This window comes from Urocitellus parryii, chromosome 10, assembly GCF_045843805.1.
Source record: "Urocitellus parryii isolate mUroPar1 chromosome 10, mUroPar1.hap1, whole genome shotgun sequence".
Lineage (NCBI taxonomy): Eukaryota > Metazoa > Chordata > Mammalia > Rodentia > Sciuridae > Urocitellus > Urocitellus parryii.
The window spans coordinates 54,073,994-54,100,340 of NC_135540.1; positions in this window are offsets into that span (position 1 = coordinate 54,073,994).

Genomic DNA, 26,347 nt, shown 5'->3' on the forward strand with positions numbered 1-26,347 from the left:
AAATTATCAATTTAGTCTAAATGTCTTCTTTGATATGTTAATCAACTTAGAGCCTGAAAAATAAAATGATCTCCTCAAAGTCTTAGAGTTATTTAGGTGTATAGTTGGTACCATGTATTAGTTTGTGTTCTCCTCAAAGCAAATCCTAAGACTATGGCTTGGGTTCCAGTGGCTTCTCTGGGAAGTAATCTTCAGAAACATGAGAGAATAGGGACAGTGATACAAGGAAGGAAAAAAAATCCAACAAAAGGTATCCAAGTGGAACAACGAGTAGGGCAACAAGTTTCTCTCTGAGAAACCATGAAGATCACTCCTCTGAATTATCCAAGGATAGAACTGGCAGACTGTGCTTCTGTCTACTCCCTCCAATCCCCTAAGGACTGAGCATTGTCATTGGGGTCTTCAACACTTCTGCAGTTATGAACACAGAGTAAGCTCCCAGTGCTCCAGAGAAAGTGCTGCGGGAAGTCATAGAGAACCACGTATACTTGACATGAGAATCATCATGTAGAAAACTGTCCATCACAGCTGCAGATGAGCTCAGGTAGGTTTGGGAACAATAGGGCAGGGTATTCACAGCAACTGCTATCACCTGGAACCAAGATCTCCTCATTGCAAACCCCTGCCACATTAGAGTGGCACTAAAAGAATGTGTTTATACTACAAGGGGCTCTTTTATTTCTCATCAAGCACCCCCTCCTGATGAACTCTTATTTTCAGACACATAGTGACCCAAAACTACTCCTTCTTTCCAGCGTGCCACAGAATAAGCATGATTTCACATACACTTTAGCTATAGATGCATTTGACTGTTTCAACTTCAGCTCGTTAAATGCTTCTCTGAAAGAGGGATCTAAGATTTCATCAAATGAAAGGGAATTAGGTGATAACAGAGATCCAGCCAACACTTTCCTTCCAAAGGAATATTGTCCTGTGACAGGGCCAAGTGAGAAGAGTTCTGAGAGATGCCTCAGGAGTAAACAGAGCTGAAAAGCTCCAGTGTGAGCTCTGCATGGGTTTAGCCCATGAATTGGACCAGAGACGGTAACAGAGAACCTCCAGGAAACCACAGTTATTAGGGATGACAAAGTGAAATCGAAGGCAGAGCGATTAGATGAGAAGATCCCTAAGAATGAGAATGACGCAGATGCCTGTCATTTCCTTCTCTCCCTTTATTTAAGATGCTGATGCTTTTACCATCATCGGTGCTGATGCCAAAATATAAGATGTTTTCCAGTCCCTACACCACTAACGACTTTTATCTTCTTTGCAGGATTTTAGAAAATTTTTCACAATTAAATAAAAATCTTGGGCTGGGGCTGTAGATCAGTGGCAAAGTGCTTGCCTAGCACATGTGAGGCACTGGGTTCAATCCTTGGCAGCACCTAAAAACAAACAAATAAAATAAAGGCATTCTCTCCAAATGCAACTCAAAAAATTTTTTTAAAAAATTTTAAAAAAAATAAAAATCTTGGAAATGTCATATTTTCCTCAGTAAATCGCTTAAAATAATAATTTGGAATTAAGTAGGCATGATTTTTTATGTAAATAATGTTTTTCTGGCACAAATATTTCAGTGGAAAGAAATTTATCAGATGTTCTTTTTCAATGATATAAATCATCTTATGGTTACAGAAAATCCTTGTACTCTAACTAAACATATGTTTATGGAACTTTCATCCCCCACGTAAATTTTATACATGGATATCTGGATTCACATGAACACTCACAAGCTAAACCAGTGGCAGAATCTGCTGTGCAAAGGAGTAATGCCAAATAATGTACAATGAACACTAGACATTTGCTGAATTCAAAGAACTCAATTATTATTTCCAATTCATGTTAATTAAACACATTTATCAACAGTCCAAATACTGGAAGGTATAATGCTAGACTCCATAGTAGATTAAAAATGGATCCAGAATAATCCTTATGCTCAGGAATTTAGTCTAGTAAAATCAAAGAACTTTAATATAAGACTTTATTTAAGATGCTGATGCTTTTACCATCATCCATCTGTGCTGATGCCAAAACATAACACTGGAGTTATTATAAATAAGTGGTATAACAGTTCAAATATAAAACTGTTGTGATGTGGAATGAGAAAGCTAATCCTGTTGTGGAGAAAATTATAAAGTAAAAAAAAAAATACCATAGAGGGCCTTGGAAAATTTGCAAGTACATCTAACATTCTTTGTAGTTGTGAATTTCTAAATTTCATTTATTTTCTGGAAAACTGCCTGAGGTCTAGTACCTTTATAGACTTGACTCTGTTTGCCCCTTTATTTTTTTGTCACTAGGCCTGAAGAACAGATTTTAGCTTGATCCAACTCATTTCAGACTCACAAATAATTTCTAAACTTCCTTAATATAAGTCACAGAACACGTATCCAAATTACATGTATTTTAAGGCTAAAGAAGCACAGACCAGTGGACTGGGATCAGGTGCATTGATGTAATAAAAATTTCTCCTTTGTTAAAATTATTATATGTCTAGAAGAATTTTTTTCCATTCTTTTCCAGTGAATTTTTTTCTTAAAGTAATATTCTAATGGTTCAAGTGAAATGAAATTGCCATTAAATCAAACTGAATATCCCTTAACATTTCTGGTAGGAAATTAAACAAACAACAACAAAAAGAGCCCACTTAAAAATTTTACCATAAAGAGAAAGAAAATATAATCAAAATTATTATGTATTATGAAAAGTAGTTATAAGAACTTTTCATTCATCACTTTTCCAGTCCTTAAAACAAACTTGTGAAATAATTGCTCATATAATTATCATTGTATGAATGAAGAAACAGCCTTAGAAAAAATCATCATGTATGAATAACAGAGAATGTAGAAATTTGACTCTAGATCTGTATGCTCTTAATCTTGTAAACTTAACCACTGCTATCAGTTTCAGGTTCCATTAGCAAACCAGAAATTAAATTTTGGGGGACTAAGTATATATGCACAATATTAATTAGTATGCCAAAGAAGTTGATTACTAGATCAAGATATAATATCTCCTTAATGTCACCATATTGTGCATGGCTTAATCAATATCAATACAGGGTAATACACTGAGTGAAAATAATAAAAAAAAAAAAACTTTAGGGATGCCCCTTGATTCATTCCTAAACCTGCAACAACTTCACCAGTATGAAATGTTACTATGTATGAAGCATGTAAAAATACCTGCTACTCAAATATTTTGAGCTATTTGGTAAGAAATGTCTAAGTCGAGTATCAGTATTAACAGTTACTGAGAAAACTAGTGTTATTGATTACAAAAAAAATGTCTAGTAAGTTCCTTCATAGAAAAAGTCTCGAATCACATGGCCCTACCCTTAACACTCATGCAGGTCTATTGCTGAGGGGGGTGTCTGTGTGTATGTGTGTACACATACACACACACACACGCTTTCTTACTTCATTCAAGTGTGATATTCAAAACTTTGAGTAACTGGTATGACATAGACACCAACTATGTAAAATGGTGTGTCTACCCTAACAGGAGCTTCAGAATGCCCTGCTATGCAAGATGTTAATAATTCAATGTCTGCGTGGATGTGAGGTTGAAATAGACAAAAATAATCAAATATCATTATAATGATGTAATTCTAATTTCACCATATTTGCCAATTTTTTCCAATTGCCACCAATCTGTCATCCCAATATCTTTCCTATGCAGAAAATGCCACAACAGTAAAAAAATAATAGATGCCTTATATATTCATCAATAAATTACTATTGAATCAATGCGTACAGAGAGCTAAAGGTGAAGTGGCAACACGGCTTAGAGGTACAGCATTTGGCTAGCATGCATGAGGCCCTGGATTCAATCCCTAGCACTGCAACAAACATACAAATGAAAAATGATAACTAATGCTGCAAGGTCATAGCATCAACTAAGGACACTCAGGAGTTGAGAATAGAAATGTAGACTCAAGGCCTCTCAGCCTCTGGTTTAACTGGAAAATCCAAGAAACATGTGGCTATATCTTCTTCTACTTGTGTATCTATACAAATTCTCCAGAATTCTACCCATTTTGCCTCTCTTCCCTTATATTTTAAAGTATAATAGGATAGCCCTGAGTCTATGTTCTTCTCCTTCTACCTCACCTGCTAATCAATCACATTCACAAAAGCATAGAATGTCCTGTGCTTTGCTTATGTGCTGTACTACTGGAGAAAAGGAATATATGTGACGAAAATTTGAACTATCGTTTCCATCTCCACTCACCAATTGCTAGTCATACTGGTCCCCAAGGACAGATGGAGCCTAAGGAGAAAGAAGGACTTAAGAAAATAAAAAACCATGAACATATTCCTACCCAGAGCATGTTCACAGAAGGACATTGACCCTTTCCTTATTATTTTATTACTCAGGAAAGAATAAATAGCACATTTTCTTTCCCATCTTTTCAATACATGTTCTGAGGGTTTAGTTGTTCTACCATTAAAGATATCTGCGGCTAATTTTAATGATTTCTTATTCTGTGATTAACACATAGAAAAATAATTAATGGAGAATATCCAAATGTATTGTGGTCACCTCAGCCTCTTACAATCAGTAGTATTGGCAGAATCAGTGACAGTTCGCAGGTTTGTTTTTTGTTTAGAGCTATAGAAACATGGGGGATTAACAGCTGCATATAGCACAAATGATAGTATGCATTAGTATTTCCACATAACCTGCATAGAACGACATAGCTCCTATAGCACGAACCTATTATAAATTACAAGGACAAGGCATATACTCACCCACATGTGAGCACACATACACACATGCACACTATTTGGATACAGAAGGGCAAAATTGTAAATTGAGCTGAAACTGGTCTGGCTACTGTTCATAGGAGGTCTGAGGGAGCCCACCAAACAACATTCAGTTGGACCACATCCTCTTTCAAAATGCTAAAACAATTAGGATGTTCTTTACTTGGCCCTTAGCATTTTTTCTCTGGTACCTTTTCATAGCCCAGTTAGAATACTGGAGGGAGGAAGCAGTCAGGGAAAACAAGATGATGAAAACTGCAAAATGGCTTTGTAAAATCAAAACTATGTGGAGTCACTGAAGCAGGGGATGGGGTATGAATCTTTCGGGACTCAAGGATCCTGTCTACTATAAAAACAATCCTCTTCTGTTGCTTACAACAAAGACAATGATGTCTCCAACACTGTAGCATGGCTGCCTAAGTTTGCAGCCAGCACTGCATGCAAATGCTACTGCTGCAATCCCTGAAATGCCTGGAGACTGGAAGGAGATCTGCATTGACAGGGCCTCAGTGGCTTTCAGTCTTGTTTGCCAAATCCACTGCCATCTAATGGACATAAGTTACTGACATATTGTCAAAGTTATGAAAACAGAAGAAAAACAGCAACTGTAATCGCTTCAAGGAGTTTTGAGACCAGAACAGTTGGTGTCTGTTGGGAAGCTAGTTGAGGGGCCACAAGCTGCTGCATGGGACAATTAACCCAGCCTGTGCCTTTGGCAAGGGAGCACACTCAGATGACTTTGGAATCTGAGCTTCCCTCTGCTGCCTCCTGGTTATTCAGTGTTGGGGTGATCTGCTGTGTCTACCTCATTACCAGCTATTATAAGCCTCTTGTGTACATTCCCATTTTTTCTGCTGCTGACCAGCTAAATTACCGCGCACATGGAATAGATAACTTTGTACTCTTTGCTGAATACGCTGACAAACCTCTAGAAGAGAAATTCCACGTGAAAGAGCTTGCCAGGGATTTAATCTGGCTAGCAGCACAGAATGTTTGCATCAAGACACATTTGCTTCCCTGTTCAAGTTCAGGAGGCAACCTGAGCTCACTACTGAGCATCAGCATCACTGGTCTGGGGCTGTAGAGTCCAAACTGAAAAGGAGCAGCTTTGGATGTAAAGAAAATTACATTCCAATAGTTATATTTCCTTCCAAGGTACCTGTTTCTTGATATCCACTCAAAAGGCCCAATAAAAATGATGAAAGCAAGCAAATCTCAAAGAGCAGCTAACTTCAAAAATAGGTGGGAAATGAGGCATTTATGTGTTCTTATGTGTTAGTAGCTGTGTATCTGATCAGCCCCAGAACATGGACTGTGAGAGATGGGCATGGAAGCAGCAGCACAATTTACTGCATTAAACAGACTGCTTTCCAAAGTCTGCAATGGACAATTGAGTCTAAACCACCGTGTGAAGTGTGGATAATAGAAACAGGAAACCTGGGACTTCCAGTGGAACTAATCTCTGTAAAATAGTCATAGCCTTAGGAACCCATAAAAAAGCAAAGCCACTTCACCATGTTATTTATTCCATACTAGCATCTTCTGGATAAAAGGAAAAAGCAAAGGGGAAGAGGAAGAGAAGAGCACATTAGAGCCATATAGACCAAAATTTGAAAAGCCCATTCATGTTTAAATAGTTGTATATTTCCCTGCAAAGCTTCACTCAAAATCTTTGCTGGCTTTGGGCTTTCCTTGCCCCTTCACCAAAAAGGTGATGAATATTATTTTGCTATTATGCAATTTTTTTACAATAAAAATTACTTGTTTTGATGACTAAAAGAAACTTTGGTATTTCTTATACTGAATAATATCCTAACATAGTAAGCATTATAATTAGCATTTTCGAAGAGAATGGAAATCATTTCAGCTTGAGAATAGCCATTTGTAGAAATAGATCTAGAAGGTGGAGTATGCTAAATCTAATATGCTTTCACCGGCTGATGGTTTTACTGTGTCAGGATTCTTCTAGGAAATTTCTTCTCTGAAATATTTTTTTATTCAATCCAAACAATCAAGTGATCTTACATGATATAAGTACCACAAAGCTCTGTCCCCAGCACAGCACATGGCATGAAGCTAGCATACAATAAATTCAAAGAAACCACAGAAAAGTAACATGAAATAAAATAAAATCTAACACGGCATATTGTTTTACTTCTTCTCAGGCTTCAAAATAACCCTTTCACTGCTAAATTAAATCAGGACAGTTTTACTCCCAGTTGCGAATTAAAACTGAGTTATAAAGCCAGTACGGTGATTTTGGCAATTCATTATGAACAGAATTAAAATTCAATTAAATGGAAACAGGACAATGCTGTGGTAAAGACCTCAGGTTCTCAAAGTGACCTTTTCAACTCACCTGGCTTTAATTAAGTTATTATTAAGCCTAACTCTGGGCAAGGACACATTGATTGAAGATGATTTCTTCCAATACTCAGTCAACTGAAGAACTTTAAACGACATTTTCTAGAGCTGTTTTCCCTGATTATATTGTTGTTGTTTTCTGGGCAACATATATCTATGGCATAAGAAGTAGATTGAGAAACACCTGTAGGCAAATGCTGATGATTTCCTCTAGTGAGAGATTCAGACAGTCCAACAGCCTTTGGTTTTGATGAGGAAATGGTGGAGCAAGTAGCATTCAAGGTCATCAAGGACCATTATATCTTAAGCACTTGCTTTTCCCACTTGTCAGTTTCTTTTTGCTCGCTAGGTAAATCTCTAGGGTAAGACTGTGCAATACAAAGATGGTCCAGAAAGGGAACTAATTTCCCAGAGCTTTGATTGCTGCCCATTCCCACTGAGCTCCTAAATGACTACCTTAGGGAGACTGGAATGTAACTTGGACATTACCTGAATGACCTCATCTTACTGCTTGTCACTCTAAAAGCACTCAACCAGAAATTTGGGCAACATTGACTAGAGCCATTGGCCCCTGTGCCCCTACACAGGCATTCATGCCAAGGGGTCCCCCTGAGTTAACCTAAAGACCGGCCTTGTGCAGTCATAGGTTTGTAGGAACAGCAAGGTGACAGAAATTAGTAATGAAGCAATGAAATGGGCAGATGATTTTTCAACCATCTGTTCTGCATATGTCTAGCAGATCATTGCTATCCTGCATCTTACAGTTTGTACAGATGTTATTCTCCAGAGGGAGAAAGAGTCTGAAATGAGTCAGTGCAAAGATGAGTCTTAGTATGAGACAATAGATAATTGCCTGTCCCATCATGTTTGAAAATGAGTTATCTTGTAACCCACCACTCTGAGCATGCACTTTGAAGGTTTCCAGTTGTTAATTTGGATTTGCTGCTATGTGACTCTAAACTCGCGCCCCATCAAGTTTGGGGACATAAATAAGATTGCTGTTAAAGACTTCAATTTTATTAATAATGTTCACTAAGATTATTCATTCTTTTTTGTAGTAAGAGCTGGAATTTGATTTCTTTTGCCCCTACAATAAGTGAGATTTTCAGTAATTTGATAAACATGTATTCTACCTCTTTGGATCTGCGAAGAAAAAAAAAAATATGTGCTCATCACAGAAAAATGTACTGCAAATGAGACCCAGAACTGGCTACTTCTTAGGGTGCCAGGACATCCAACTTCCGGACTTTCATCATGAACTTGGCTCTTGTAGATAAAAGGAAGATAAAATGCATTAATCAAAGAGCAAAGATCCAGGAAAGGCTCTGTGAAGTTGGGGGAAAGAGATGAGTGAATGCTGACCAAAGAGAGATACCTGGACTTCAAAAGATCTCTGGAAGAAGATATAAATGAGTACATTTTGAAAGATATCCAGAGGATTTTTCAGAAAAGATACAGGGAAGTAGATGTAGACATACACATCAGAACTCTGTCCCTATGTCTTCTTGAGTCATCACAAAAATGTAACTTTGTAGAATATGAGCACCTCTTAAGCTAGGGCCCTGAGTTAAGTAGATAATCTAACTCGCTTATTTTCAGTCTCTTTATCATTCTTATCTCTGTAGAACAGACGCTCTGGAATTTTCCATTTTTCTCTACATTTATATATTTAGAAGAAGACAAAACTTAGAATATAAATGCATGCTTGTAGAGCAACAGAATTAAGGACAAGAGAAAATCAAATTAATGGAACTGTCCATAATGACTTCCTCTGGTGGAAGGTTGGCTTCAAGATGGCTTCTTGGATGTACCCAGTTGGCAGGACAGAGTAGACAGCAGAGGACAGGCTGGGGCTGCCTTCCACAGCCTTCTGTGCTTCTCTGTCTTCACAAACTTAACACTTTACTGAAGTTGTTTAAAAATCTGACTACCCCCCAAACCATATACTCCGCAAGAGCAGACACAATGACAAAATTATTTAATTTGATAACTCAAACAGAATGCCTCGATTAATGTTTACTGAATAAATGGAAGCACAATCACTTTCTCTGATATAAAATACCTCCATATACTAAACTTCAAAATTAGTTCATGGTGTTATCTCTGTTCTCTTTGACATGTTCAGCTATTTCTCCTTCTTTTACCATCACCAGTCCAACCTGTGGCCATGAGTTTCTTCCCAATTATGAATAGTTTGGTCTCTAGACCTAAGGTTGGAACCACAACACCCAATGGCTGCTGATCACCTCTATCTGTAACCTACTCAGCTTAGCATTAAAATATTCCATGCAGAATCCCTTCCTCACTTAAACCAACCATATATCTCCTCTTTCCAAAACTGACCTTATGCTTTTATTTTATTCCTACTTATTAAGTAAACATGATGATGATGATGATGATGATGATGATGATGATGATGCTATCCATGCACTTTTTTTAAGCACTTTGTGTGTACTAGTTTAATTTTCACAACACCACTGTGAAACAGGCAAGGTTATTATGCTCAGTTTAAAATGAAGAAACTGAGATACAGAAGACTGTAAGTAGTTTTTCCAGTTATAGACAGAAGAAATGGGCACCACTTACATTTGAACCCAATATCTAAAGTTCATGCTCATCAACATTATAACTTTCTCCAATGCACTTTAATGAATGTCTACGACTTTTGAAGATATCAAGGATCTTTTCTTATCCAATATTTGCTTTTCCTGTTTCTCAGCTTGATTTTGCTACCTAGTTTAGGATAAGACTGTGCAACATCAGGTTGGTCCAGAATGTGGAATAAAGTTTCCAGAGCTTTGATTTGCTGGTCATTACCAGTGAGCTCCCAAACAACAACCTTAGAGAGACTAATGTAACCTGGGCATTACCTGAATGACATTGCTATGGCTTAGAGGTGGTGTCCTTCCAAAGCTCACATGTGAGACAATGCAAGAAGGTTTGAAGGAGAAATGACTGAGTTTTAGCCTTAGCCTAATTAGTGAATTAATCCCTGATGGGATTAATTGAAGTGATAGGGTGTGGCTAGAGGAGATGGGAATTGAGGAGTGGCTTTGTGGTATATATTTGTATCTGGTGAGTAGAGTCTCTCTTTCTCTCTGCTTCTTCATCACCCCGATGTGAGCAGCTTCCCTCTGCCACACACTCTGCCCTGATGTTCAGCCTCATCTCAAACCCTGAGAAATGGAGCCCAGTCTTCTATGGACTAAGACCTCTGTAACCATGAGCTCTCAAATATACACTTCCTCCTCTACAGTTGTACTGGTCAGATCTTTCAGTCACAGCAGTGAAAACGCTGACTAAAACAGACATCATTTCACTTTCTGTCACTTTCTAAAAGCACTCAGTCAGCTGAGTGCCATGACACGTGCCTGTAATCCCAGAAGCTCCAGAGGCTGAGGCAGGAGGATGTGAGTTCAAAGCCAGCTTCTGCAAAAGTGAGGCACTAAGCAATTCAGTAAGACCTGAATAGGTATGGGGATCTGACTCAGTGGTAGTATGCCCCTGAGTTCAGTCCCTGATTACCCCTCCACACACACATCAAAAAGCACTCAGTCAGCGACTTAGGAATATGTAGCAATTGCTAAGGGAGACCCTAAGATTGAGTGGAAATAGACCTTGTCACTATGGCATTAAGCATGAGGAGAAGACTTAAATATGATAAGCAAAACACATTGAAAAAATAATTTTTCATATGATGAGAAGGATCAGAACCAACACTATTTCCTAGAATTCTTAAGAGCCCCTTCCATTCTCATAGAGTGACTAAAATTTGGTGAAGCATTGTGGTCTGTCTACTGGATAACCTGTGCAAAGCCTATACTTCCCTCAAGGCTACTCTAAGTCTTCCCCTTCTAAAAAGTTACCAGTGACTAATTCAGCCCCACCATGGCCTTTCTCTTAATCTGAATTTCCTGCATATGCATACTCTGAGCCTGACTCACCCAATTCAAACCTAATCCAATATTGGTTAAGAACTGTATTTTAGATGGTGAATGCAAAAGCTATAACCATAAAACCACCTCTTAAAGTTTTTAAAATTCTCAGTACAGTGCTAAGCAACTTAACTATTCAATAAGTGATGAATGTCTAAGCAACAAATTAGTAAGTGAGTGAATGGATGAGTTGTTCTGTTTTTCTGTTTTGATTTCATAGTAAATGATACGGAGTTTAAGGGGCAAGTGAGAGAGAGAGAACATAGGAAAGGGGGCAACACAGGCTCTGGCCCTATTAAAATGTTTAATCAGACAAACAGCAGTGTCTTAGCAGCAGAACCCTCCCCCCCACACACACACACACACAATTCCCCTTCATGCTTATATATTTGGTGACAATAGTCAATTTCCTGGCACATGTTTCAAGTCTTTTCTGGAAATGATTACAGTCACAAATACACTTTTAGTCAAAAGTGTTAAAAAAATAAGAGAGACCATGCAATTCCCACTTTCTCTTTATGATGAACTGCTAAAAACATAATACAAGTGGATGGAAGATGAAATAGGAAGGGAAAGAGAGAAGTAAACTGCAGGAGATCAAATAAAAAGTTCAAAGTAGCAAGCACTACAAAAATAACACTTCATCATTCCCAACTTTACTCTTGGGTGTTGGCTAATTGGAGTATCGTTATTACCCCTGACGGGCCACTTCCAAAGAGTTCAGGGTATTCCTTTAAAGTCCTTGGACCTGGGCTCAATTTCAAGGCTATATAAGTAAAGCCTTTAGCCTTTAGGATTTGCCCATATAGTTCTACTAACCTATCTTAGTGAAAATATCAACTGACTCTGAATGTTTACCAGGTCTCATCGAGCAGGTCTGGGACATTCAGGAAAAGACACCATTGTCCAAAAGAGTGGTGAATATTCGAAGGGCAGAAGTCAGAAGCTTATACTTTATAAGGACATCCTTTGAGGCCTTTTCTAAAAGAGGAAAGTCTAGGACATCATCACCCACTCTTACCAACATCCACTCACTCACATAAAGTCGTCATAAAAATCTAAGTATTTGGGGGGGATAAAAAGCACTTCTCTCTTAAGATAGAACCTTTAGTTAAGCAGAGAAACTAAGCCCATTTATTCCCCATCTCTTTGTCATTTTTATCTCTTCAGGACTTACTCTCTGGAATTTTTCTCTTTTCCCCTGGGTTACTTACCTCATCTTATCCTTTAAACGTCCCAGGAGCATCTGTGTGTTATTAATTCACAGATTATCTTTCCTCTGACCTGACACCTAAACTCCGAACTTCTGTACTGAATCACCTATTGGACATTCATTTTATTTTTATTGAGAATCTCAAGCCAAATATAACCAAAGCATGAATCTAGATTTCCACTTATTCTGGCAAACTATTTCTTGCCCAAACATCTACAGCCCAGTAAATATCAGAAATAGTCACCAAACTGATAAAGGCTAAAACCTCCAAGCCATCCTTAATTTCTTTTTCGTTCATCTCACATTCCTTTTTTCTATTCTGTTGGATTTCTCTCTAAATAAATCCTGAATTTTTCTGTTGCTCTGTCTGTAATGCTATAGCCCTAGTTCAAGCCACTATCATCTCTTACTTGCATTACTGCAAAACCTTTCTTAACTCATTATTCCAGTTAATGTCATGTTGTGAAGTGAATCATAATCATTTATTTTGGTGCCCAAAATAAAGCCTGAGTCAATTATTGTACTTACTTGTAAATTCATTGTGTCAATAATAATGAAATTAACCTCCACGTAGAGAAATTGATTAAGACAGCCATATTTATTACAAATACTCTACATTTTATTAAGCTTTACTATGATTTCATTTTCCAGTAGAGAATTAATACTAGTTGCTAGTCAATGTGCCAACACTCAAGAAACCACCAACATTAGCTATCTACTACAAATAATCTCTTAGTCTCCACATTTCTGCTTTTGCTTGCACTAAACTCTGTTATCCACAAAACTGTTAGAGAAAACTTTCTGAGACACCAATTAAAATATATGACTCCTGAATTTAAAATGCAGTGCAGCAGATACCAGTCCCCCAATCTCTCTGCCTCCCTTTACATAATAATCCCTATACACACCAAGTTTTAGGGAGTACTAGCATTCTCAATAGAAGAATTCTCTCTCTGCCTCTTTTATTCTAAGGTGAAGAGGCCGTGGAACTAAGTCTGGGCTACTGTCTATGAGCAGAATGTGAGTCACATACCTGAGGTTCCTCTTTTCCTCCTTCTTGAGGGATAGAATGCAGATATGGTGGTGACAAGCCAGCAGGAATCTTGTCTGTCTTATTTTCAGACAAAAAATAATAATAAAAAAATAAAAGAGAGAGAGAGAGAGAGGAATAGTGCAAGATATCCCCTTGATCCGCATAGTTACTGGAAGTCTGTCTAATAGTAAACAGCATAGTGTTTCTGCAAAGAAGAATTTGGCAAAAGTGATGAGAAAAAAAGGGTAATATATTAAAATTTGACACAAAATTACAAGAGATATTCTAATAATTATGGAAGATAGGAAAGCAATGGCCAGGTACTTTATGTAAATGGCCCATGCCTAAAGAAACTGAGATTTGATCTGCACCCAAGATCAAGGCAAAAGCACCATAGAGACAAGGAGGCTTCATTAAAGGAGAAAGTGGTTTCTCCTTTAACATTCAGAATGCAACAAAATCAAAAAGGGAAAACAAATCAAACTGACTTATCTTCAGGGAATTCTACATTAGTCGGCTCAGGTATACATTGCCTAGAGTAACAAAAGAGAGATAGAGAATCTTATTTTATTTTAGTACTTTTCAGAAAAGAGGGAATGTGTCTCCCCTGGCTATGCTGTTGGGAAAAGATTGTCAGGCTTCAGACAGAGCTGGATCCAAAAGTTAAAATGATATCATCAGGAATATATTGTTCTCTCTATTTGGAGTGGGGTGGGTACCAGGAATTGAACCCAGGTGCACTTGACCACTGACCTACATCCCCAGCCCTTTTTTGTATTTTAGTTAGAGACAGAGGGTCTCACTGAGATGCTTAGTGCCTTGCCATTGCTGAGGCTGGTTTGAAATTGCAGTACTCCTTTCTCAGCTTCCGGAGCTGCTGGGATTACAGGCATGCGCCACCACATCTAGCTGTTCTCTATCTTTTAACATTTTATTTGGAAGTAAATTTACCCCTTTTATTTACATCTTATATAAGCACAGTACAAAGACCAAAGCTAAGAAATTCATATTGATGCAATACTATTAACTAACCTTGAGACCTTACTCAAATTTTAGCAGTTTGCTCACTAATTGGCATTTTTCTTTTCCAAGATCCAACCAGGACCCCACCTGCATTTAGTCATCATACTTCCTGAGTCTACTTTTATCTATAACATTTCCTCAGTTTTTTTGTGTCTTTCTTTATATTGACACTTTTGTAGATTACTGATTATTTTGTTGACTGTCTCTCAGTTTGGGTTTCTCTGTTTTTTGATTCATGGTTGGAATAAGGTTCTACATCTTTGGCAATAATGTCCCAGAAATGATGTTATTTCTTTTTCAAGGGATAAGATCAATGTTATCAATTGTACACATGTGATCATTACTTATGTTGATCATTCAGTTAAAGTGATATAATGCTGAGTTTCTCCACTGTAAAGTTACTATGTTTCTCTTTATAGGTAATAAATAAATAAATAAATACTTTGGAAGAGATTATTTGCAAGTCCTATTTCTTCCCCAAACCTCTACCTACTAATTTTAGTAAGATACAGAATCTAAAATAGGACATTTTTTTTCTTTTAGTAATGATACATGGAAAATTACAATCTGAAGCTTATTGAAAAATTATACATTAAAAATTCATGCATATATCAACTTATCTTTTTAAAATTATACTACTAACTTTTGTTTTTCACTGTGCTATTAGTGGTCCTTGTACTTTTCTAGGTCATGGAACCACTAAATTATCTGGTGAAAGATAAGAACTCACTCTCTCTCCCCCAGACAAATACTGATAAGTACATGTTGACAATTTTGGGAATTCATAAACCATGGTTTATGAATTTATGATACAGTCAACAAAATAATCAGTAATCTTCAAAAGTATCAATATAAAGAAAGACACAGAAAAACTGAGGAAATGTTATAGATAAAAGTAGACTCAAGAAGTATGATGACTAAATGCAAGGGCCTAGAGGCAAAATACCCCATTCTTAATACCAAGAATAGCTGTGAGTTGATTTCCTAAGTTCATGTACACACCCTTCATGATGGTGTCCTATACTTAGGAAGAAAGAATGAAAGGAGGGAAGATAGAAAGGAAGAAAGGAGGGAGCAAAACAGGAAGGGTAAGAAAGCGGGGGGGGGGGCATAGGAAGAAATAACTCCTACTAGCCCATGTCTCATTACTTCTCATGACCAGAATAGAAAACATTAGTCTATGAAAAAAAAAAAAAAAAAAAGCCAATTCTGCTCGTTAACTTTTTTCCTGGACTACTCACTAAGTTGAATCTTAGTATGTAAGAGAACTATCCATTGTGCCCCATTCATCTTTTCTTTCTTCTCTTATTCCATTCAGCTAACTCTCTTACTCTTTTCCTCTGTTAGTCCATTGCTCCCCAAAAGCCTTTTGTCCACATGTTCACAGAACTTGTGCGGGAACAGTAACCATACACCTACAATGAAAAAGTCGAAGGAAGTTAGGCAGACATCTGCTTTTAAGAACAAATTGTTACCAAGATCCAACGGTTGTTGTGACCACTTTCCACATATTTTATTAAAGGCCTAAAATAAAAGAATAGGGGATCTTTTTCTTCTTTGAACTATTTCTCTTCTAAAGCAACTGACCCATCTCATGGCATTTTTGCCACACACGCGCACTGTGTTTAGACAATTTCATGAAACTTCTTTCTGTTTTTGCAATATGTTGGGATGCTGAGAGTGGGTCAAATGCATTTCATTTGGAAATTAAAATCAAATTTCAAGGCTACTTGCTCGACAGCTGAAGAATCTGGGTCAGTTAGCCAGAAAGACCACGGGCTTCTTTCCATGGTTTTGGGAATGTCATGAAACTTCCACAACTTTCCTATTAGGCCTCTACCCCTCTCACCTGAGATAGTTCCGAGTGTTGGTTATTGCAAGTATTTCTTTATCCTAGGGTCTTTGGGCCTAATCATTGTTCTAGAAAATCTTAAGGCAAGTCTACTGCTATAGCCTTTTACATAATATATTTTGGAAATATTCTTCTCAGCAAACCTAATTCAAATGAGTCCATCTGCTAAGCCTAAAATATGAGCTTTTCATAAAATGCAGATGCAATAACAGACCCAAAGCATAAAAGACAACATTTATACAATCCATTAAACAATAGTCAAACCCTTCCTTTTGTGAGAGAAACTAAGTGTATCATATTCTAGCCAATACTATAAGTCCTCCTAGTTTAAGCTTTGAAGTTGCCATATCAAGCATTCTTTCTCTGCTATGTCCAAGACCATGCAGAACCCTTTGATAATAAGACTTGTCTTTATGACCTCCTTTGATTTCCTGCATTAATACAAAGGAAATAAAGAAGGGAACTTTTGAAGTCTAAGCTCCCCATTAATCCATGGAACATTTTGCTTCATTGAATTTTTTTTTTTTATAAGAAACACAAGAACAAATATTCACCAAACAGTTTAGCCCCACAAGGTCCTCAAAAGGAAAATCTAACACCAGATTTAGTGATAACAGGAACTTGGACATACACAGCTGTGTAATATAGAACCTGTTCTCTATTTAGCATCTGTACTATTAATTTCAATAATATGACATTTATGGGTCATGAATTACACATACCTTTAGCTATTTGCTTTCTGAGGTGGTTTTTAAGTATCCTGAAGAAGGGACTTCTCTTGGGGATAACCAAGGAAAAACCAATCTGGATTCCAACACGTCTCCCATTTCAAAATCATATAGATTTGTCTTGATTCAAACTTTTGCACTTGACTTTTCAAATGCAAATGACTGTTTCTTTTCATCTTGAGGAAAGGAAATTTTTAAAGTTGAAAACACTTTGGATACTGGGTGAAAGCCCTTATGATTCACAGCATTGGGAGAGAAGGCAGAGTTTCTGTTGTAATTCTTCAGCAAAGACTGCAATTCTGAAAATGTTCAGCTGCATCAGTTTCCTCTTGACTTTTGTCTTAAAAGTGACAGCAGAAAGCATACCACATGCCCGAGTTTAGAGCTGGCTTTTAGGAGATTATGCTCTCAAAGCAGAACAAAAGGAACAAACATTAAATTACAATGAATTGTTGCTTCCGTGGCCTACTTTACTAGGATTGGAAAGAGAATAAAAATGGTGAAATTCTTAAGAGACCCATTGAATTCACTAGGAATTTTCTAAACATAAATTCTCTATCTATATGCTACCGAAAAAGAAAAGTGTTAGAGGTTCTGGAAGGGCGCCAGTTGTAATTGTCATTTTAATTCATGGAGTCAGGGTGTGATAAAAAGAATACATAAAAAGGATTGAGGAGATGCTTCTCTTAATTAACTGCTTCACCAAGACAGCAGATCTTAGCTTCCTTGTATCTCTCTCTTCCAATCTATGAATAATTGGAGTAAACTCTTGGGGTCATTTATCATTTATAGCTGTTTGAGTTCTATCACTATTTTCAAGGTATGTATAAGAGATTTAAAGACAGCTCTTCTTTTTGCAGTATCACAGTAAGCCTTAAAATATACCAAATGGCTACTCATCACTCCAATTATGCCTCATTCCAATGTCCCCCAACATATTTTATCCATTCATCATATGGAGAAGTCCATAATGGAAAAAATCTCACTAGGTGACACATTCACTAGTTTCAAGGAACAGCAGTTGCCTCTCCAGAGACCCAAGAGGAAAGGCAACAAGCTGACAAATAATCAGTCCACCTAGTCAAGTGTGACTTTTCCATTCACCCTGGAAAGATTTAAAGACAGAAATCTCAATCATTTCTCTAAAAGTAACTGCTGAAGTTCATTCTCCTGTTGGCCGCTAACTAGGCAAACAATACAAAATAGTAACTGAGTGTGCACAGAATAGATTGCATTTGCTGGATGGTGTGGAAACATTCCAAACAAAATAAGATTTAGTGCTTTTCTTTGACAAGCTTGTTGTGTATTTATAGCAATTGAGAACTGGTAGAGAAAATCATTTTTCTTCCATTCTTACTGCTTTCTTAGATATACAACCATTTACTTAATTCTTCTGACAGATTGGTATAACGGAACACTAGAATAATTTAAACTCCCATACTGATTCAAAACTAGATCAATGAAAACAAATAATAATCTGAATTAGTGTTTTTAAACAGATAAAGCAATCACAAATCAATTAAGTGAACCTTCTAATTCAACCAAGAGTTAAAAGAACAGATATCTATCCAGAGAAAAATCAATGTGGGATCAATGTAGGTTTTTATGCTAGAAGAATCTCTATATGGGTTGAAGAGTTAATTCGAAATATTAGTTAATTCTAAATATTTGTGAAGACAAAATGTTGTTGAATATAATTTGATTTCTGCATAGGAAAAGATCACAATGCTTAAAAGCAATGGAAATTTTCATTAAGAAAAACAGATAAATTTGACTACATGAAACTTACAAATTTTACATACCAAACTGATCAAAATCAGAAAGCAAGCAATATGAACTAGAACCAAACATTCCCCCTCAAAAAATTATGACAGGGTGAGAAAACCATTTCCATATAAAAGCTCAAAGAAATTATCAAAACAAATACCAAAATTCCCATAAATAATTTCACAAAGAACTAAGAACAATTATTGTGCCAAAAACCACTATACTGTTAGATAAGCAGTTTTTTCCAGTGATACCAGTCAATGTTGAGAAAAAGGTAATCAGCACTTTCCTAGCCTATTGCTGGGAATTTAAGAGAAATGTGATAATATATTTCAAAGGCCCTAAAAATCCTCATACAATTTGACATCGTGAAACTCAGCCTAAGGGATAAACTGATGTGTGGACAAAGGTTTGTGGATACAGATATTTAATGTCACAACATTTATAATAGCAAATTAAAATAATGGTTTAAGTAAAAGGAACTATTTTGAAAACCAAATCATAAATGAATGATTAATAAATTATGTTTTTAAGCATACTAATTAATTTTCTAATTAAAATTAACTAAATTTAAATTAAATTTTAAAAATTAAATTTAAATTAACATACTAATTAAAATTAACTTTCAAACTACTTTAAAGATACAGAGCATCAAAAGCTGAAATCAGATTTGTGTGGATAAAAACGTATAGTAAAAAATTTACAGAAGTAAAACTAATCACCCATGATAATACCAAAGGTAACATATAAACATGTTTCATACTATAGTAAATTAATATTGTGTCAATTGTAATTTACGCAAACTAACATATCTTTCTCAATAAGAAAAGCTGAAAGCAGGACAGCCAGGTGGGTTGAATATTAATTCTGGAGCCATCTCCTTAATAGTACCACCACTCATTAAGTCCCTTAACCTCAGTTTCCTTCTCTCTAAAATGGAGAAAATAATTTTACCAACCATATTGAGTTGGTATGAGAGTATAATCAGTTAATTTTTAAAATACATTAAAGTACTTAATACAAAACCTGGAACATAGTTAGCACTCCACAAATATTAGCTACTATTATGCTTGGTAACACTGATGCTTCTCCATAATGTTAGAATCCATTAGTTATCTAAAGTACATTTAGGCTGTAATAGGCATACTGCTATAAGGACAAAGGTTTATGGACACAGATGTTTAATGTGACATTTACAATGTCAAATAAAGTAATGAGTTAAGTACAAGGAAATATTTTGAAAACCAAACAATAAACAAATGATTAAATAAATTATGGTTTGCCTTGTTATCATTGTTTTAGTGATTTTGTTAGCTTTGCATCACTGGGACCAAAATACCTGACGAGAACAACATAGAGGAGGAAAAGTTTATTTTGGTTCATGGTTTCAGAAATTGCAGTCTATGGACATTGTACCTCATCCGTCTAGTCCCAAGATGAAGCATGACATCATGGTAGAAGGGCATGGCAGTGGAAAGCTGTTCACCTCATGGCAGCCAGGAAGCAAAGGCAGAGAGAGGGGGTGGGGCTGCAGGGAAGATGAACCCTTCAAGGGCATGCTGCCGGTGATCTGCCTTCTCCAGCCATGCTCTGCTTTCCCATGGCTTACTCCCAGTTAGTCCATTCACATTAGGATGAACTCATTAGTTCTCACAATCCAATCATTTTACCTCTGAAAACCCCTGCATCAACACATGAGCTTACAGGGAACAGCTCATACCCAAACCATAACATTCCTCCTCTGGTGCCCACAAAGTTCATGTCCATCTCACAATGCAAAATGCATTTATTCCATCTCCAAGGGTTCCCATAGTCTTAACAGTTATAGCATTGCCGAAAAATTCAAGTTTAAAGTTTCATCTGAGATTCAAGGCAAACTCTGGGCAAACTCTGGGCTGTAAGCCCCCGTAGTCATTAAAAAAGGGGGCGGGGGTGAAAAATATATAATCTCCAATATACAGTGGCACAGAGGGGCACAGAAAAAAAGAAGGGATGGGACCAAAATAAGATTAAAACCCAGCTGAGTGAGCCTTAGGTCTTATAACTCCATGTGCAGCATCAGAGGCACATGGTGGTGAAATGTGATCTCCAAGGGGCTTGGGCAATCCCACCCCTTTAACCTTGCCAGTTGCAGTGTTCATCATCTCTCTCTTAGCCTGTCTCTCCCTGCAATCTGCATCCATATGGACTATGTATATTCCTGGGGTCTCCATTTTAGTTCTGTCTTAACCTTTACAGCTTCACACATTGCCCTTTCGAGGGCAGCCCACAGGGATTCCAACCCTGCTACATTTTTCCTGGCCTCCCAGGCCTTCCTTTGAAATCTGGTTGAAGCCTCTATGACTCCATAACACCAGAATCCTGCATTTCTGCAGAACCAGCACTGTGTGTACAAAGTTGGCTGACAGTTCAAGCAGCAGCCTCTGAGTACCTGAGCAGCTGGCACAGTGAAACAACTTCCTGGTACCCCCTGTGTGAGCAGGGTGCCCTCATGGTCTCCTAAAGGAGTTGTCACTTTTACACCCTTGAGCCTGTGATGGATCTGGTCTTACTGATTCCTAAAATACCCTTAGGCATCTTTCCTATTGTCCCTTGGCAAAGTATTCAACATCTCTTTAGGGCTGTAATCTCTTCAAAAACCACATGCTCTGTGACCCCAGTTTTACATGTACTTTTCTGGCCAAACTGCAAGTTTTTTAAATCCTTCTATTCTGCTTTCTGCTCCTGATTTTTACAGTAAACCTGACTAAAAACTGATAGCAATATCTATGATTGACTAAAAGCTGTGATGCCTTGAAATTTCCTCTACCAGATCAATTCATCATCTTTAAGTTCAGCATCACAGAAAGTCTTAGAAGAAGGGCAAAATATAGACTAGTTCTTTGCCAGAATGTAACATGTGTATCCTCTATCCCAATTCCCGAGTCCTCATTCCTTCTAAAACTTCATGAACACAGTCTTTACTGTCTGCATTCCTATCAGCATTCCGGTTGCCATTAGAATCACCTATTTAACTCTGCTTAGAAAATTCTAAGTCTTATCCAGACTTAATTTCCTATCTTTCCCAAACTCTTCCCACAAACCATTTCCAAAGGACTCTAAAACACATAATCAGGTTAGTCATAGCAATGATCCCACTTCTTGGTACCAATTTCTGTGTTGGTCAACTTTGTGTTGTTGTGACCATAATATATAACAAGTACAATCTGGAGGAGAAAAAGGTTATTTGGGGCTCATGGGTTTAAAGGTGTCAGTCCATGATGGTAGACTCCAGTGCTCTGGGCCTGAGGTGAGGTGAAGCATCCTGGCAGAAAGGCATGGCTGAAAAAAGCTGCTTACCCTGTAGCAACCAGGAAGCATAGGCAGAGAGGAAGAGGCTTTAAGGAATGACATGAAGGACATGTCCCCTGGGATCCACTTCCTCCAGTCATACCTTTACTAACCACATTTATTACACATTAGTATATTCAAACTAGGATGGACTAATTAGGTTACACCTCTTATAAGTTAATCATTTCACTTCTGAACTGACACAGTAGCTCTTGGAGGACACCTCATAACCAAACCATAATAGTGATATAGAAAAATTTTGTTATAATAGTAACAAAAAACCAAACTAAGGATGCATATGTAAAATACCTGTTTTTGCCTTTGCAGTGATAGCTAAGCACTTCTAAGGTAATTATAAAAACTTCCTTCATCACCACACTGAATTCAAGTACAAATTGAAAGTAACTCTTACATGTCTACATGCTTTAAAAGTTAATGGATTATTAAGTAAAATAAAAATTATATCTTTCTTATTTGAAAAATATATTTCACAATAATCTGGAAAGCCAAATTCAAATTTAGACTGCTTAAAACCCTAAGAGTTCAGTATTTATGAATGGCTGAATAGGGAGAACCCCACCAGCACTACCAACACATAGTGTGTGTGCACGCACCACACACACACATAGTCCCAATTGTAGCATCCTCCATATAGTCCCTCACCTTAGCACCTCTTTCTACCCCAGGTCTGTCCAGTGCTGAAAGGTATTCATATTCCAATGTGTGGTCCTCCCAGGCTGTACACTCAAGACTTGGTCCACCATGGCCCTCCCACCACCATACCCCTAATCTCTTGGCCTTCTCCAGCCTCCAACAGAACAAATCCCTAACAGTCCCAGATGGCAATCTCCAGTTGTTGGGACAGGGAAGCCTGGGCTCCCAGGTACTCAGAGAATAATCCAGAAGGGAGCATGGGTACAGGTTCTGGGTTGACATCAACCCTTCTCCTCACAATCCCTTTTCCCCTAGAAGGAATATGGCTAAAAAGAAGGCTGGAGCAGGACTCCGGGGGCCCTTTCCTAGAACATTACTATCTGCAAAATGCAGGAATATTTACCTAATATTTATTCAACTTGTGAGTATAAATTCTAGAAAGTATACTAGAAAATGGAGGAATTATGATATCATCCACATACAAGTAAATATTTGAGGAGTTAGGAGCAGACGTTTTTATAAGCTTGAATTTTTTTGTGACTAAAACCAGCTGCTAAGGATATCGCTTGTCCAGTCAGAATTGCCAATTACACAGTCTCATAAGCACAGGAAGAAAGACCCACAGGACCTGCAAGAACTGGTCTCTGCTCATGTTTCTCCTACCTCTCCAACCACTCTTCCTTCTGCTGGTTGCCTCTAGGCCTCCTTCTTTCCTGGGATCCCTCCTCCCATTTTAGGGACTTCACCTGGAATGCTCCACCTTGACATGTTTTGATTAATACTCTTGAGATTTCTTGATCTCTTCCATAAAGAAACTGTCTCTAAACCTCTAGACCAGAAGAAATTCTGCATATTTTTTCTTTTAAATGTTTATGTTTTAAATTATTTTTCTATAGTTTCTTCTCTCTATTTTCAGATGTTCTTTATATAACAGATATACTAACTCTTTGCTTCTAAGACAAGTTACAGATATATTTCCCATATTGTTGTTTGTATTCCTAGTAAAAGTATAATTTCTCATGCAAACAAAATTTAATGCATTCAAAATTTTTAAATTTTTTTCTTTATTGGGTCTGGATTTTAAATCAGAGCTAGGAAAGTTTTCCCATTCCCAAAGCATAGAAGAATTCCATCAGGTTGAATACTTCCAGTACTTGTGTGGTTTTGTATTTTTTTCTATGTAATCTCTGATGTTTTTAGATTTTAGCTTTATGTAAAGTTAAGTAAGAAAGGAAGTAATGTTATTTTTTTCTACATGGCTATCTCCAAAACTGCTTATTAAAACTTTTACGTTGTCCCATCAGTTAAAATGTGAGTGGTCTTTATGATATACTAAATATTCATATACAACTGGGTCAACTGCTGATCTCATTTTATTCCATTGATCAATCCATCTATTTGCATACTATTAAAAAACTGCCTTAATTACAAAGCCTTTATAGTTTATTGTAATTTCAGGTATGTCTAATTGTTCCTCTGTTATACACACACACTTTCCTCTTCTTCATTAGTTTTTTCATATTTATTCATACTTATTTTTCTTTCAAACAAATTTTATTATCAACTCATCTAGTTACAGAAAAAATATGATTTTTTGAGTTACATTAAACTTAATAAGCAATTGAGGTCTAACGTTTTTATGATATTGAGTCTTCTATCCAAGACTGGAGTATGTCTTTTTAGTACTTCAATTCTAATCCTTCAATTTTTGTGTCTCTCAGGAACTATGTATAGTTTTTCTCATCTAAGTTTGGAACACGACATAACATTTATACAAATGAATTTACTTTCTATTTAGATATGATGAGATTTTCATTTTAGAGTACAATTTTCATGTGTATTTTTGCATAGTAGGCCTGCTGTTTTTTGTATACTAATTTAATAATCTATTATACTATATTCTTCACTGTTTGTTGTGGCTTTCCATTGTTTCTTTTTGGATTAACTTATATATAATTATATCATTTCCACATAGGTATAGTTTTATATTACTTTTTCTGATTCTTATGCCTAAAATAGGTATTTTCTCTCGAGGTATTTGCATTTTACATTATGCTAAACAGTAGTGAGAAAATGAATAATCTTACTTGGCTTTTAACTTCAGAGGAAAAAAAAATCTCTGTTTAAGATGCTAGATTCCTGACTTTTAAGGAAGATAAAGAGATAATGTTAATTATCCCATAATTAATGGATAATGTTAATTATCCATTAATTGCTGGGGTTTTTGCTTATAATATGAATGCATGTTAAGTGTTATAGCTTACCTTCTCTGTATATTTGGAGGTAGTCATTTAATTTTTCTGTCTAGTCTTGTAAATATGTCATATCAATTTCATCGAATTTCTAATGTTGAGCTATCCACCACTGTTAAATTCCTGGAATTAATCCCAACATCATTTTATATAATAATACATTATTTTTTAAAGGTTCTATGCAATTCTATTTGCCAGTATTATAATTCTTTTACCTTGGTATTCACTAGATAGTCTACACTTTTCTTGGTGCACTGTCAGCTTTTGTGATCAAAGTTATAGTAGACTCAGAAAATAAAATTGTAAGAGTTCTTTTTCTACATGTTGTGAAATACATTAAATGAACTGGGACCTCAGATCCCAGGTTTGATAGGGTTTTCCTATAAAATCAACTAAATCTGGTGCTTCTCTATGGGAGAGTTTAATTACCTTTTTATTTCTTTTATGGATACTCTTCAGGTTATAATTTCATTAGAATCATTTATGATAAGTAGACTATTTTATCCATTTTTATCAAGTTTCAAATCTATTTCCATAGAATAGGGCAAAGTAAATCTTTTTTAATTGCTTGGTTTTTTGTTGTTTTTTTTCTTTTTGGTTTTTAATTTTGTGTATTTTGCCTTCATTTTTCTTCTAACCTTTGATTATGTTTTTTATTGAAGTTAGGTACATCAAATTTAATAAGTAATTAAAGTCTATCTAACATCTTTTTTATTTTTGTTTTATTTTTGCTTCATTTTTGTTGTTTCATTTGGTTTGGTAATAGGGTTTAAACCTAAGGGCACTTTACCACTAAGTCACATCCCTGGCCCTTTTATTTTTTTGAGATGGGGTCTTTCTAAGTTACTTTGGGCCTCACTAAGTTTTGGGGGCTGGCCTTAAATTTGCAATCCTCCTGCTTCAGCTTCTAGAGTCATTGGTATTACACGCATGTGGCACCCAACTCTATCTAACATTTTTATGATATTGAGTCTTCTATCCAAGAATGGAATATGGCTTTCTATTCATTCAATTCTATTTTGGGGTCTCTCAGAAATTTTGTGTACCTTTTCTCATCTAAGTTTTGAACGTTTCTTATAAATTTCTTGTGTAATACTTTCTCAATTTTTTATTAAAGAAATTGCTTAAAATGATTTTAGGATTATTTTTGTTTTACTCTTTTTATCCATATAATTCTTTTTTATGCTTTCTTTTGATTTGCTTCATTATTTTTTTCTAGATTTTTGAGTTGAGTGTTTAGATCACTTTTCATTTTTATTGACATACATATTGAATGCTATAAATTTTTATTTGATAACTATATTCCCACATATTCTGTTTTCCTGTTTTCATTATTGTTCTTTTGTAGCAATTCTACAATTTTGAGTTCCTTCTTTGAACAAAGTTGGTTTGAATGAAGTAGCATTTGTATTTTTAAGAAAATAAAA